The following is a 4237-nucleotide window of genomic DNA, read 5'->3' on the forward strand; positions in this document are numbered from 1 at the left end:
TCTTTAAACCAGTGTTTCATGCCTTAATGCATATAACAATCACCTGGGGGTCTTGTTAAAAATGCTGATTCTGGTTCAGTGGGTCTGGGATGGAGCCTGAGATTCTGCCATTCTAACAAGCTTCCTGGTGATATGATGCATCTGGACCATGGACCACAGTTTGAGTTGCAAAGCTGAGTGTTTTTCAAACCTGGATACACATGAGATTCACCTGGAGATCTTAAGAATAATGATGCTTAAGTTCTTTCTCAGACCAGGCAAAACACTGGGGTTGAAGTCTCAGCTTAGATATTCTTGTAAAGCTTCCTGAGTGATCTTTCTATGTAGAGCTATGGTTGAAAACCAGTGTTTTAGATGTAAGAGTTTCTCTTCTTGCTAATTACATTTACAACATTGTAATGTTTTGTTCAATGTTTTGTTTGTTTCATTGTTTCAGTGGCACCTGCCACAGATCACCAGGAAGCTTTTTTTTTTGGACTCCTCTTTTAAAGAATTTATTTTGAACCTATCATAACACCACTGACATATAACCCCCAATAAGATTAAGCAAAAACAAAAACTTTATCATATTAGAAACAAGATACACCATCACGTACAGTCTTCAAATATTATTGCACTCTAACTTTCATAATTTGACAAAACATTCGTAAAACAATCTGCAGACTAGTTTTAACAGACAAATAACACCTGTAAACAGACATGACTGTCCTAAATTGTTTATTATGTATTACTTTTACAAACTTTACTTATATTAGTGGTAACGGTGGAGCTAGAGAGTACTGCGCCTTCTCCAAGCTGCTAGCAAAAACTACCAATAGTGTGGTAGAACTTATGGCCCTTTCCAAGCCCGCTGCTCTTTCGGCCTACAGAGTCAGCCCACGCATCTCCCTTTGCTTGTGGACTGGTTTGGTGATCCACTGGGTATCAGGATTTCTTCTGATAGCTTTATGGAATGGATCAACGAGGATAACCTCAAAAGATTTGTATGTGGAATCTTCACCAACCCAGTAAGAACTGAGGACTCAGAGCCCCACAGTGGCGTCCAGCTTGCTCCTCTGCAACGGACTGAAAACTTTGGGCAAACTTTAACTAGTTAACACCATGATGGATAGGCTTGCTGTAAGTTAACCCTTAGGAAGTGGGCATTTTCGGCCACGACGGCGAACACAAATCCTATATATAACGTAACCTTGCTTGGCTTTGTAGCCCCGTCGGCGCGCTTTACCCGGTAGGATGGAGCGGTGAGCGCTGTGGAGAGAAGAGAGCTGGTGGTACTGCCAGCCGCAGACCCTCAGAAGAAAGCGCATGACATCACACTGCTTCTTCCTCCCCAGCTCCTGGAAAGCACCGATCTTGGCTTCCCTGATGGCTGCCGCCAGACGGAAAGGAAAGAGTCTTACTCCCCACCTGGAAACTCTTAAAAAAAGACCGCTGAGGCCTAGGCGGGTGGATCACGAAGTCAAGAAATCAAGACCATCCTGGCTAACATGGTGAAACCTCGTCTCTACTAAAACTAGAAAAATTGACTGGACGTGGTGGTGTGCACCTATAGTCCTGGCTACTCCGGAGGCTGAGGCAGAAGAATCACTTGAACCTGGAGGTGGAAGTTGCAGTGAGCCGAGATCCGCCACTGCACTTCAGCATGGTGACAGAGTGAGACTCTAGCTCAAAAAAAAAAAAAAAAAAAAAAAAAGAAAGAGGAAAAAAAAAAAAAAAAAAAAAAAAAAAGGAAGAGGAAGAAGAAGAAAACAAAAAAGAAAGACTGCTAGGCACCATCCTCAGAGTTCCTGATTCAGGAAGTTTGGCTGGAGTGGGGCCTGAGAAATTTCATTTCTAACAAATTACCAGGAGATTCTCTTAGTTATTGGTCCAGAACTCCAGCTTTGGGGGCTGCCACTTTATTATTTCATAAACTTCACTGGAAGAGAGATTGTGCCTATGTATCCACCATTCTATCACCTGTGCCTAGTATGTTTATGGCATGAACGAATCTCTTTTGGTTAAAAAAGTGATGGTGAAACCCTGTCTCATTCATAGTAAAAACACATACAGAACGTTGGATACCTTCACCCAGCTCATTAAGAATAATGCATGCCAATGAACCACAACAAATAACATTGGTTTAGGGATCTCTGTTATTATAGACCCTAGAGTATCTGGGGCATTCCCATGAAAGTTCTGATTAGTTTTTCCTGAGGCACTACTTTATGGTAATGAAATTGGCATTCCATCAACAGGTTGATCAATTGTTCAGGCTTCCCTTCAACGTGGTTTGAAATAGCAGAAGCAATAGTCTCTCTTAAATAAATACTTTTTTTAATAGATAAAGTCTCTCTTAAAGGGCCATCTGCTCTCAATTTTTCATTTAAATCTTCTGAAGGCTCACCAAATGCCATAAGATAAAGAGAGCAAAAGTAAGGTGTAGCATCACAGGCAATAATATTCCTATCATTGCCAAAGTACTATAGGGATTACTCCATAGTGGCATTCTCTTATATCCTAAAAATATTAATGTGTTTTGATTCTGAAGGAAACCAAAATATGCCACTTCCAAATATATATCTTTAATATATTTTGATATGACCATTCAGAGAGGCTGCAGACCATAGGAATATGTTTACAAGCTGTACTTTTATGAGGAAGATTTGTAACTGTAGAGGAAATCTACATAAGTGAAGTTAAGAGTGAATGCAAACAGGCTTTCTCTGAGCCCCATCCCTTATCTGCCTTATCCACATCTAAAAAAGATTAACTCACAAACAAAGGAGACTAAAACTCTGACACTTTTAGAGTTCTGATGAGCAACTTTTACCTCAGGCTCCTATCTATATGGAGAGTTGCTACCCCTGAGCTTTCATCTGCATAATAAGACAAACTTTGCTTGCCATTGTCAACCTGAAATAATTGACAGGATCAGAACCCAATTTTAAAAAGTTTATTGAAGTGAAAAGCTGGGAATACCTATCCAAGAAACATGGACTCCTGAGAAATGGAGTCAGTGCTCTGAAGTTAAAAGTTAAGTTCTTCCTTACGTTAGCAGAAAACAAGGATATTTATTAGGATTATAACATTTTCTATATAAGCCTCGTTTATGAGTTACAACCCACTAAGACTTTTTAACAGCTTGTTTTCATATCCTTTCCAATTTAAAAGCATATTTAATGTTGTGTCTTAGACAATGTGATAGTAATGAAGTCTTTGTGTAAGAGAAGAAAGAGGAAAGTCAATCTATAATGAAGATCAACAGTGGACAGGGAAGGGGTCTTCTCGGGCAATCTTCTGTAATTTACAACATTTTCTAAAACACTGTAGGTAAAGAAGAGGCTAACTGATAACCAAAAGAACAAAGATTACAGCTGCCTGGGTTACAGCTCTGCCTGTCACATGACTCAGGTCCCATAATCACATTCCCTTAAGGTTCAAAATATCTGAAAGTTCCCACAGCTTAGATTCCGAATTACTTATTTTCACACCATGCTTTCTTCCCATCATTCTCTTGGAATACCACCTCCTCCCTCCTCCAGAAACCCCAAGTCCCTAATCTTTCTGTCACTTCAGGATGCTGTAAAAACTTCAGACATCTGTTCTGTCCTTTGAATCTCATGTTTGCAAGGCTCCTATGTTCATGTATGTACAAATACATCTGTATGCCCTTCTCCTGTTAATCTGTCTATTTTGTTTTATAGAATCAAGTTATCAAACCTTCAGAAAAGGGAGGGAAGGAAATTCCTTTTGCTCCTACAGTTTAATATTAGTCTTTTTGTAATAAAAAATCCTTAATTTTTTTTTTTATTATAAGCAGACCTTCCCTGTCTGCTTACAATTTTAATATTTCAACGTGGATTTTCTCAGACTAGAGGTAGGAGCAGCACAGAACTATTATGCTGATAATTCACTGTTTTCGACTCTTGGGTTATACATCTATTTAATTATCATGATCAAATATTTACTTTTGTGGAGGTTGCCTGATGAGAAGGCTTAGTTCTTGCCCTCAGAGAGCTAGAGAAAAATCTAACAAATTTGATACAGGTTTATCAAATATCAAATATTCTAGATGATAAAAAAAAGTTCAAAAAACTCCGAATCTCCCAGATCTTCTCAGAACTGTTAACAGCTATTGTCTTGATAATTTTTTATTTTATTTTTTACTTTATAGTTTTAGAGTAATTTTGTTACTTCCTCAAAAAAAAAAAAAAAAAAAAAAAGGGTTTATTTTTTTGAAAAAAAAAAATCTTTG

The 4237-nt window shown here is 38.3% G+C and overlaps 1 pseudogene; it reads right to left on the reverse strand.

Annotated features, from left to right (window-relative positions):
- Positions 1-746: 746 nt before the first annotated feature.
- Positions 747-4237, reverse strand: part of LOC108520069 (60S ribosomal protein L15-like) — a 4344-nt pseudogene continuing 853 nt past the window's right edge.

This window comes from Rhinopithecus bieti, unplaced genomic scaffold (assembly GCF_001698545.2).
Source record: "Rhinopithecus bieti isolate Rb0 unplaced genomic scaffold, ASM169854v2 scaffold_1618, whole genome shotgun sequence".
Lineage (NCBI taxonomy): Eukaryota > Metazoa > Chordata > Mammalia > Primates > Cercopithecidae > Rhinopithecus > Rhinopithecus bieti.